Genomic DNA, 13,045 nt, shown 5'->3' with positions numbered 1-13,045 from the left:
GACAACTTTGCTGCAGTGGTTTATGGCTAAAACACAAAAGTGGAAGTCGAAGTAAGCACATCGACATCAAGTACTTAGCCATAAGAGAACGTGTTAAAGAAAAGAAAGTGGTCATTGAACACGTTAACACTGAGTTAATGATTGCTGATCCTTTAACTAAAGGCATGCCACCAAAGAATTTTAAGGATCATGTAGTACGAATGGGACTTGGTTCCATGATGTAATTTCATTGTACGTACATTTGTTATTTTCAATGAAACTCTTATTCAGTTAGATATTTTCTCATATCGTTTTGTGCACATATTTATTTATTTCGAGAAAAATCATTCAGTTTAGATATAGAATAAACATATGGTTTATTCATTAAGTTGAGAGCTAGTGTTGAGAGACTCGATATATTGTGGTACATGGAAGATACTACTCATCATCAGAGGACCTATCGCCATGACTCATATATTATGTTTCTTGTTATGGTTGATGTTGAGTTAAATGGACCAAGTGGGAGAATGTTAGAGGCCCACGTTATGTGCACGTTGCACATTCCTTTATATTTTATTATTTTGGAAAAATTTGTTACTTCTGAATCTGGTCCATTTTCCATCCACATTCATCCCATATCTTTGAAAAATATATTTGCAACTACCTTCAGTAACAAATCACGTACCCATCATCTCACGTACTGATAACTTCTTATCTCACGTCTGATAACTTCCTATCTCACGTTCTGATAACAAGTTGAGAGAGCTCTGTGATGGACAGACTCTATAAATAGGATGGGGTGCTCTCAGTTTTGTATCACCAAACCCACTTCTCTATTCAGAAAAAATACACCATCTATTCAGAGTGAGTAAGGGTCTGGAAGAACAAAACTGTCTTTCAGGTTTGTGTGTGAGCCGCTTCTCGTTCGATTTGCAATGGCTGGAGGTACGCTTGTAATTCCTTTTAATTTCCGCTGTTTGATCTAAATATGCTATTTAAATTTATTTGCATGTTTAGATCAGTGTATGTATATTTTTACAGAAATCATATATATACATATGAGAGAGAGGATACTGATGCAATCACCAACCATCCTATTAACCACACAATTTTAATCAAATCATGTACATGTAATATATTTTTCCAATCAAACAAAATATCATTGGTTAAGACCATGTTTCGATAAGTTTGTCCATAAACACTTATAAGAGAAGAGAATGAAAAGAAAAAATGAAATAATTTTCTCCCATAAGTTAAAATCAACTTTTTGAAGAAGCCAAACAATTTTGTTTTTTTTACTCAGCAAATTATTTGTATTATATATGAAGGGCACAAAGGGTGCCCCAACCTATATACAAGATGAGACCAATCACCCGATGCAAAAAATTCAACCATCCCCTACAGGTTACAGAATATTAATATGCTAATTTTAACTTCTCCAAAAGCTCATTTTACTAATGCACAAGTTAAATTTAGCTTATAGAATAAAATTTTATGCTTGTTATCTTATTCTCCTATATAAATATTTATAGAGAAGTTGATCCAAACAAAATTGCATATTAACTTTGAGAATATGTATATTGCAAAGCTTACTTCACTGCGGAATTCCTTGTCCATGACACCTACTGAAACCCCTCCATGAGGTGCTCCAACAAGCATAACGGAACAAATCCATATAAGTTTCTCCAACATCTGCTTTTGAAACACCTCCTTGTCAAGAACCTGGCTTTTAAACATACATAAGCGTGCAATTATAGTCTCTAAGGTTGCTATGATTTTAGCCCATAACCAAGTTAACTGCAGGGATTTCAATTTGAAGATTTAAGTAAATCCAGGGGCTGACTAGTATGTATGACAGTAAAAAGAAGAAACCTTGCAAGAGCACTAAATCAATAGGGGTTTCTCCAATTTGCAACAATGAGTCCTTCAAGATTGGTATCAGTCCTACCATCAATAGGGGTTTCTCCAATTTTGGACAAAGCAAAATAAGCCAACACCTGGTTTGCATCTTCCAAACCTTTGCTCTCAAGCCACGACTCCATTATTCCGTTCTGGAAGAACACTAAATCTGCGGCACGACCAATAAGAACTCCTTAATACCGACAACATTGTCCAACCAAACCCAATGGAGGAAAAAAACTACTTACCACCCCATCTAGAAAAAAGTGTAGATTGAACGGCGGTAACTGAACGCTGGCCGAAGATGTTCGACGATGGGGCGAGGCGATGAAGAAGATAGCTACAAAGGAGACGATGACCTCAAGGAGGGTTGAAGGTTGTGCACGTAGTCCAGTAGTGAGTGAGGGCACGAGCCAATTGGTTTCATGTCGGGCAAGTCTAAGACGGTGCTTTCCAAAAACATGGTGGAAAAGCAGTGTTCAAAGACAGTCTTTTCTAGCACTGTCTTTGTTGACGAAGTTCTTAATTACAAAAATATCACCGCTTAAGCAACTACGACGGTGTAGCAATCAAACGTCGTTGTAGAAGTTAAATATTTACATAAATGTCACCATGCAGCCTACTACAACGTTTATAATGCCACTGACCTTGAAGGTGTGTCGTAAAAAAGCCTTTTTTTAGTAGTGACAGAGAGCTTCAAAGAAATGGAAAGTACGACTAATATAAGATTTATTCTTTATTGATTTATTCCTCCTGAAAAAACACAATACTTTTTTTTACTGGAAAAACACAATACATTTAAATGGTCCCAAGTGATGCCAATAATAAATAATTATTATTTATACGTTAACATTATATTATTTTAATAAAAATAAAACCTATAATTTATAAAATAAATATCTAAGTTCAACCAATATATTCTTTTAATAATTTTGGTTTAGGACATGTTTAGGCTTCCTAAGCCATTCATAACACAAACACAAACAAATTAACCAACAAAATCACAAATTTTTAGCAATATTAAATCACAATTAAATTATCTTTATTTTTTTACCATATAATTCTTATCTCATTTTATTATGAATCAAAATGTTTGTTAAGTCAAAAGGCATTTACATGTTAAAGACGAATCAAGACTCCTAATTGTTTTGATTAAATGTCAATAAATACAAATGATAAAAGTTGTATCAGATATGCTATTAAATTATGATTTGTATTTGCACGTCTAAAGTTTGAGACAATACACTTATAAGACGATCTGGTATAACATTTAAGAAATTTATTTAATACTTTGTGTATGAGATTCTTTCATGCAAAAAATATTCTCTTAGGATATGTCAAACTCCTACGAAGAATAAATGAAATCCATATGTTGGTCCCATTAAAAGGTGTGCTTTGTTGTTGCAGACCTACTTGATGAAAGAAGTGACTTATTTGCTAAATTACAAGACAAATTAACTTTTCAGCATGGACTTTGCATGAATAAAAGATGTGCATTTAATGCAAGCATTAAATTTTTCAACAGACTTAAGATTTCAGACGAAGAACAGAGTGAAGAATCCAATCGAGACAACATACATATACTTAGAGATGAAGGTTATATATGAAACAATTTCTGAAGAAACAAGACACAAATCATCTATGCAATATTATTCTTTAATTTTTTCTTGTAAATTCTTGTAAAGATACTGAGCTCATAAAACAGATTATTCTACACCTTGAGAGAAAAGACTAAAAGTGTTGAGTGATATATTCATCTTTAAGACGATCACATATTTAGGTAGTGCGTAAACAAATCTTGTTGATTTTTTTAGAGTTAGCAATGGCTTGGTATGACAAAGAATACCATGTTTAAGTCAAGTTTGAGGTAGAGCTTGCAAGCGTAAGAAGTGGCAGTGAGTAATACTTGTAACTTTCATAAGTTAGTGAAACCTTGGTAACCGCCTGGAACTGAAAGCAGTCTTAAGTTTATGACGAACCAGTATAATTCTTTGTGTATTTCTCTCTTTTGCTTGAATTTATTTTTAAATTTTATATCTTGTTTTTTTTTACAAAGAAAACTGCTTTTATCATTGTCTAACACAATCTGATCTCCAAGTGTTTTAGGTCTATTTACATCAAACAATAAATGTGTTATCAGTCTTAGAAAAGTTATTAAATTTTCAAAAACACAATTCAACATCTCTTCTTGTGTTATTTGCTTCTGCAATGCTGAATACAAGGAATTACATGATTAATAGAGTATAGGCTAGGGAACAATGAAGTCATCCTTGCTAACTCATGAGCAACTCCATCAGCAGCTTACCTCTTAACAAATCCTATTCCATAGGATGAATGAGCAACTAAAATATTTCTACATTCAACAACAATATTTCTCAATTTTTTCTGTCCCCACATGCAGTATTTATCTCGCCAGCTATCATTTTACAATCTAATATAAACACTACATGATTCAAATTTATTGTAGCTACAAAATGAAGTCATTAATAAACCCCATGTTTCACTTTCTTGAACGTCCATGCATTGTTGTCTCCACAATGTCATTGCTTAAACCAATCCCCCTTGCTCATCATGAACACACAAACCAATTCTAGTGGTATCACAAATCATATGGAAGCTAGAATCCATGTTGCATTTGAGTCATTCATGTTCTGATTTTCACTGACCTTCAATGATAGGGTTTTGAGTGTCAATTTTCCCCACCTAATCTTTTGTCTATACACACTTCCAACTCTACTAAAGCTCCTCCCCTCTCCTAACCACAAATTCACTTGGGACGTCTTATTTTTTTAGACCTTGTCATTGCTCCTCCTCTAAATGCTTCATCGCAAGACGGTCATTTGATATTTCGTTTCTTAATATACTTTCAAAAATAAGGTGAAGAAGAACTCCTTACATGATTTGGTCTGTAACAAGACCTCCTTCAATCAACTCGACTTTTAACTATTAAGTTTAGTTTTTAATTATTAGAACATATGTAAAAGATATTAATGGATCCACCTTCCTTAAGAGTTAAAAGATACAACAGTTGAAGAATGTTTTTACATATTTGAAATACTCAAAATCTCCACCCTTGATTTTGGAGTTCAAAAAATGATTTACATATTAGAATATATATCATCGTTGGTGAATGATGGGTTAATGAAACATTTAAAGATTGCTAATAATTAATAGAGAAAAAAATATGATCAACCCTTGCATAAATTATTCATAATTGAAATTTTTTGGCATTTCAAATGAGTGACTATTTTTAATTATGTATCTACAATCTTAACAATTAATTATTTTTTATAAGGCAAATAATATTATTAATATAACAAAAAGGGTACCAGGATCAGTTATCAGAAGAGAATGGTGACTTTCGAGACATCATTCTGCATATAACTAACTCTCCCCACAATTAATCAAGCAAGAAGAAACTTACTTTAAAAAAAAACTACTCGTGTACTATCATATATCAACAACTTCCCTAATCTCACCTCTAACAGATGTTTCATTCATCCTTTTATGTTCAGAACAAATTTTCTAGCAATCACCACTAAGGATTGTTGAATAATTAAATTTTGCATGATATTGATATTGTTTTATAACCAAAACTGATTTTAAAAATAAAATGAAAATGTAAGGAGATAATGAGGAAAAATAAATGGAAAACATATTATTTTAAATTTAAATTTAAACTAGACTTAATTGTCACTTGTCAGCTTGATGTGGATGTGATCATTAGTATTTGCTTCACATTTTGCTAATAAAAAAAATGATACATCGATTATAAAGATTTAATTTAAGTTTTTTATAAAGATAAATATGACAGTTAAAAATACTTTTATAAGATAATTTGTATAAAGAGGAGACAAATAAAGTTCTAATTAAAAATATAAAATAATTTTTATATATATAGGCAAAATTATTAAATACTATACAAGCATAAAAAATATAAGATAATTTATATATATATAGGCAAAATTGCATTTTTTGGTCCCCTAATTGTCTCCAATTTTGGTTTTGGTCCCCATTTTAAATTATTGACACATTTAGTTCTCCAATTATGTTCCATCCTGTAAATGTGGTTCCCAAGTCTAGATTTAGACGTTGACTATTACAAAGGAATATTGACTATCACATGTTACATTTTGATTGAATGATGACTGTCATGTGTCAAGTTCTGATTGGATGTTGACTCCATGGATGATGAAAATGTATTGTTGTTATTCGCGTCTAATCAGAACATGACATGTGACAGTTATCGTCCAATTAGAATGTGACACGTGACAATCAGTATTCCTTTGTAGCAGTCAACGTTTAAATTTGGACTTGAGGCCCACATTTACAGGATTGAACATAAGTGAAGAACTAAATGCATCAATAATTTTAAATGGGGATCAAAATTGAAATAGGAAACAAGTAGGGAGACCAAAGATGCATTTTTGCCATATATATATATATATATATATATATATATATATATATATATATATTATGTGTGTATATATAATCAACTAATGTAATTCGCTTATTCAAATTTAATAATAACTATAACATTTATAAATATATTTATAATATATAAATTTATTAAAAAATACTTATAACACTACATATTTTTAAATGTAAAAAATTATTTTTGCAAGAGTAAATCTATGTATATAGATGAGTTTTCGTTGTATTGCATACACAATTGTATGTGATCACAGTGGGAGCATGTATTGTTTGTAAACAAAAGGGCTAATTTGGACCGATAACATAGTGTATTTTAATTTTATTTCTAACTATGGCATTTATATATTTTTTAATATTGTGAAATAGAATTAAATTTAAAAATAATATGTATTTATAGTAAAGAATTGATAAAATATAATTATAGATCAAAGATTTAATTTGAAACAATTCTAAATATTAATAGAGATATTAATCAATAATAATAGATTTATTATGAGTTTTTTGCATTAAGAAATTTGATAAGGTTACAAGTTATTTTCAGTATAAAATCAACTAATATATTATTATTATTATTATTATTATTATTATTATTATTATTATTATTATTATTATTATTATTATTATTATTATTATGATGATGATGATGATGATGATGATGGATATATACAAATATTTCAAAGCTTCAGTGATGAATAATTTATCATTGGTAATAAAAAGTAAAGAACTATTTATTAGTCCCCACTAATATGATGGAATTGTAAACTAATATAAAATAAATAACTATTTTCTAATTATTTCTATTATAATGAAATTATATTCATCATTATAATAGATGTATTAAATATCCATTATAAGTTAATAAATAATTATATCTCAAATAATTAGTGATAAAAAATTTATCAATCGATAAAAATAAGTGATTATTCATGCAATACTTACTAATATGCTATAATATTCTTGAAAATAAATGCTTGTTCGCTAGTACACTGATAAAAAAAATATTTATTAAGTTTAATATATGCTACAACCTTACAATAAGAGGAACAAGTTCTTCATTAATATATTATATTAGTGACAAATTATTTGGTCACTTATAATGAAATTTTCGTAAAGTTTTATAATTTGGCCACTATTAAAAAAATTAGTAACATTTTATAATTTGGTCACTATTGCAAATAATAGTAGTGACAAACTAAAAATTAGAGACAAATGATATATAATTATTGACTAATTGCATATATGTCACTAAAAGTTATATTTCTTGTAAGACTTACTATGATTACATAGTTATGTGACAAAAGCCACAAAATTAACCTCACCAATTTCAATAATGCTCAAATCAGGTACAAGGTGATGGTTTTGTCCTTCAAGCAATTCCTAGAAACTCACAAAAAATTATTGAAACTCATTTTTAATGAATAAGTGAAGAGATATTTCAAGTGTGAAGAATCAATGAAGTATGATTTGAATTGTTTTATACAAACTTGTTTCCAATACTACACTAGTGAAAAAGAAGAAATCAAGGAGTTACACTCATCTTAAAATGCAGGAAAATGAAACCAAAGAAGTGATTTAAACACAAGCTTATTTTATAGATGCCAAGAGTAATACCATTATCTATTTGGTATATTGAAACTCAAGTAAATTATTCAATGTTGTCGTTTTTAGTGACTAAAATTTAATGATGAAAGTAAAATTTGTCACTAATAATATATTATTTATCACTAAATTTTATTTTGTGGCTAATATTATTTATAACAATGACGAAAAGACAAGTTGTCACTAGTTTGTCACAATTGTATTTTAACCCTAATGTCTTAGGTGAAAAAGTCTAAGTTATTTAGAGATTAATTCCCAGTATATTGGCAAATCAATCCAGATAATCAACATTGCGTTTAAGAATCAAAAGGAGCCTAATTGGCATTGAACTATGTCTAGAATCAATCCCAATTAGGTATACTCTTCAGTTTGAGAATCAAAATACGTTGACTAAACTCTAGTTTCCTAAGATCAAATTATAGGTGATGAATCTAAAATAAGCATTAAGAGAAGAAGAGGAATAATAAAAATTGAATAACTATATTAAAGGAGAAAATTACATGAACTTAGTTCAATTTCTTATATGTATTATGCTTAATTTGCTCCCAAATGCCCTCCTCAATTGCACTTTTGTTGTTTTATAATCTGATATGGGCTTGGGCCTGACAGGAGCGACTCCCCAAACGTGAGAATCATCTCGTTCAAGCATGCCCTTCTTATTAATCTCAGTTTAGCTACCGATTATCATTACTTAAGCGCCCAAAATGTTGCATTTAAGTGAGGTCTTCGTGTTCAACCTTTACCTTGCCTACCTCGCTTAAGCCTTTTAAAGTTTTTGCTTAAGCGAGGCTCCCCAGTGAATCCAAGGTTGTTCTCTTACTTAGCTCACTTAAGCCTCACTTAATTTGTTCATGCTTTGCAAGCTTAACTTCATCAATTATCTTCATAATTCCCCTCGCTCAAGCACTCAAGATGACTTGCTTTAGTGAGGCATGTCAATGTTTCTTGGGTTTGATTCTGACTTGGCTTGCTTAAGCACATAGTATGCAACACTTAAGCGAGAAGAGCTTGGTTTCTTCAATAACTTTTCCTGCTAAAACTCCACAAAAACATCAAAAAAGTCCTAAAAAAACCTAAAATTCTAGAGTTCCAATGTGATTATTCAAAATTCACCCCAATCTTAAGGTAAAACAAGGCTCCATGTATTAGAAATGTTCCATAATCACCTACAATCATATGTAAAATTAAAGTATATTTGACGATTACCAACTATCAAAGTATTTGTCATTTATTAATAGTACTAATTATTACAAATTATACTTAAAATGCAGGATGTTATAAAGACAAATCTCTACAAAAAATATACATATTAGAAGAATTAATAAATTTTTAAATTCCTAACTTAAATCTCAAGGTCATATTTTAAAATATTGAAGTGTTACATTTCTCTTCTTCTTTTTAAGAATTTTGTCTTCAAGATTAGATTACTAAATTTAAGTGTTCACTTCTTGACTGTATAGATTTCTTATCTTCAAGTTAGAAGTAATAATTTTCTTCTTCTTCTTTTTTTAAAAATAACCTATTTGACTCTTACATCATTTCCTATTATATATCAATCTCACTTTTGTTTTGTTTTGGAGACTCCAAAATTAATGAGCCTCAAATGTAAGATATACCTTTAAATCTCGGGTGCCTTTTAAAATTCGTTTAAATATGATGTCGGATCCTCCAAATTTTGTCATTTTTAATAAATTTCAACCAATAACATAGAGTGTGATTAAAAAAGTGTGTTAGAAAGAGTATTGTTAACATTTATCTTACTTATTTTTTTAATACTAAATTTAATGTTGATTACTACTATGGGGACAATCAATTTGTGTCATATAAGATCATGTTACAGTTCAAAGAAATCAGCAATAGATTTGAGATTTTAAGTCCACTTCATAATGTTTTAATGATTTTGAGTCATCTCTATTGTTTTAATTCAACCATGCTACATAAGAAAGGTTGGATGTTTGGAACTAATTAAGATACTATAGTTTCATAGTTTTCATGTAAGTGAATTTAATGACACAAATTTCACACCATTGTGAATGTATGAATACATAATTTTGATGATGCCAAAGTAAAATCAAATAAGGTTGCTTCAAAGGAGAAACATTGCTTCAAGATTAATACAAGGTTGCTTCAACAAACAAAGTCTTGCTTCAAGATTAACTAAAGATCAAGCCTTAAAACAAAGTGTTTTCAAGACATCCAAGGCATTGGTAATGTTAAAAAGAGTTTTGAATTTGAATTTTGAACCTGTAATCAATTACCAGATATTTGTAATCGATTACTAGCAATGGAACTCTTGAAATTCAAATTCAAAAGTCATGACCCTTCAAAATATAACTGTGTAATTGATTACCAGAAACCTGTAATTGATTACCAGTGAAAAATTTCAGAAAAAACTTTTTGAAAAGAAGCTTTTTGAAAAGACACATCTCTTCAAACCATTTTGAAAAGACACAAAGGGCCTATATATGTGTGTGACTGATTTCAAAAAGCAAGAGAGAGATATTCCAAGAGAACTTCATTGCCAAATGCTCTCTCAACAACTCTTGCTCAAACACTTGCAAATCTATTAAGAGTTCATCTAAGAACTTCAATTGTAATATCCTTCTCTTAAAGAGAGAATTCTTCTTCTTCCTCTTCTTATTCAAAGAGATTGATTAAGGGACCGAGGGTCTCTTAAATTGTAAGGATTCATGAACACATGGGAAGGGTTGTCCCTATGTGGTTCAGACTTTGTAAAAGGATTTTATAAAGAGAGTGACAAATCTCAAGTGGGTTGCTTGAGGATTGGACGTAGGCACGGGAAGTGGCCGAACCAATATAAATCGAGTTTGTATTTCTCTCTTCCCGTATCTCTTTTATTTTATTCCAATCAATTTTGTCTTGCATGTTTAAAGAACATTATTAAATTGATTGTTGCTTCTTCTTCTGCATTCTGAGCCTATCATATGGAAGGAGGGTTAAAAGTTTGTTAGTGGGAAATTAATTTATCCTGTCTTAAGTTATTGAGGCCGCATGTCCAACAACCATAACAAATGTTTTGAAAGATAAAGAATCGAAATAAATATTAAAAGTAAGATAAAGAAAAATAATAATTTAATCTTAGATTTATGTACTGGACACAATGCCATTGTTTTTTACTATCATTGTTTTTCCATTAGGTAATTTTTTTCTATTTAATTTGTTTGATGATTAGCTATTTTAATTACTAAAATGGTCAAAAAGCAAAGATTAAAGAGAGATTAGAGACATTAAAGATTGTGTATTTTTTTTAAGAGAAATAACCTAATTATAGATATAAGAGATAATTGAATAGTGAAAAATAATAATAATAATAATAATAAAATATAGTAAAATAAATAGAGCTTAATGTGTATATATTGACCGTTTAATATAGTAATAATTTTATTCTTCTTCTTTTTTTAAACATAACCTATTTGACTCTTATATCATTTCCTATTATATATCAATCTCACTTTTTTGTTTTGGAGACTCCAAAATTAATGAGCCTCAAATATAAGATATACCTTTAAATCTCTTGGGTGCCTTTTAAAATTCGTTTAAATATGATGTGGGATCCTCCAAATTTTGTCATTTTTAATAAATTTCAACCAATAACATAGAATGTGATTAAAAGAGTGTGTTAGAAAGTGTGTTGTTAACATTTATCTTATTTTTTTTATACTAAATTTAATGTTGATTACTAAAGAAATCCGCAATAGATTTTACATTTTAAGTCTACTTGATAATGTTTTAATGATTTTGTGTCATCTCTATTGTTTTAATTCAGCCATGCTACATAAGAAAGGTTGGAAGTTTGGAACTAATTACGATTAGTTTCATAGTTTTCATGTAAGTGAATTTAATGAAATAAATTGCACACCATAACCAATGTTTTGAAAGATAAAGAATCGAAATAGATATTAAAAGTAAGATAAAGAAAAATAATAATTTAATCTTAGATTTATGTACTGCACATAATGCCATTGTTTTTTTACTACCATTGTTTTTCCATTAGGTAGGTTTTTTCCATTTAATTTGTTTGATAATTAGCTATTTTAATTACTAAAATGATTAAAAAGCAAAGATTAAAGAGAGATTAGAAACATTAAAGATTGTGTGTATTTTTTCTAAGAGAAATAACCTAATTATAGATATAAGAGATAATTGAAAAGTGAATAATAATAATAATAATAACAATAATAATAAAATATAGTATAATAAATAGAGCTTAATGTGTATATATTGACCGTTTAAAATAGTTTTCTACTATCATTCAATAAAAAATCATTGTCTGAATTACTTTAAGATACTTATTTTAAATGTTCACATACTTATCACACATAAGATACTTATTTTAATGTTCACAAACTTATCACACATAATGTGTTGTGATTGGATGATTGTGTAAAAAAATTTACATTGTTAGTGAATAACCATTTTTATTAAATAAATATGAACAACCATAAATTGATTATCCATAGCACTTTTGTATTTAATCTTTTTAATATTGTGGTGTAAGGCATCCACCATGTTGACTCTTTAATTTTCTTAAATGGGTGGCATCAATACAATTGATTTCTTGGGTGTGAGTGGAGTTACAATCGTTGAAAATTACAAGTCAATTTCAGTAAAAATAATTTTTTTCTCGAACATAAATTTTGTAAGAATTTAGTAATAAATAAAATTTGAAGATATAATTAAGCAAATGTAAAATTATGAAGACATAAAATATTGTCCATGCTATTTATATTATATATAGAAAAGTAAAATTAATACATATTTTAAATGTTTAAATTATGCATTCAATTGAATTTACTACAAAAATGAATAGATATATTAAATTTTACATATGTATCTGTTTTGGGATGAACTTTCTCGTTTAGGATTAGAACCTACCTAACTAGAGCATCAAAGCGTGTAATTTGTCTTGCCTCTAGACCAAGCACGAGCTGTTTTAATAAACTAAATGTGATATAACTTAAATGTATTTTATCTCCATGATTCACAAATATCATATATAATTAAATCAATCCCCCACATCACCAAAACTAAATATAGATCCGATTATTAAGACATGATAACACAAACAACAATATTTGGATTGGGTTGATCGGTACCCAAATGACCTAGG

General features: G+C 29.0%; 1 pseudogene; it reads right to left on the bottom strand.

Annotated features, from left to right (window-relative positions):
• The window catches only part of LOC100799123 (uncharacterized), a 23,295-nt pseudogene that overhangs the window by 6,015 nt on the left and 4,235 nt on the right, over positions 1–13,045 (bottom strand).

Source organism: Glycine max, unplaced genomic scaffold (genome assembly GCF_000004515.6).
Source record: "Glycine max cultivar Williams 82 unplaced genomic scaffold, Glycine_max_v4.0 scaffold_109, whole genome shotgun sequence".
NCBI lineage: Eukaryota > Viridiplantae > Streptophyta > Magnoliopsida > Fabales > Fabaceae > Glycine > Glycine max.
The sequence above is the reverse complement of the archived record's forward strand: the minus strand, read 5'-3'. Positions and strand labels throughout refer to the sequence as shown.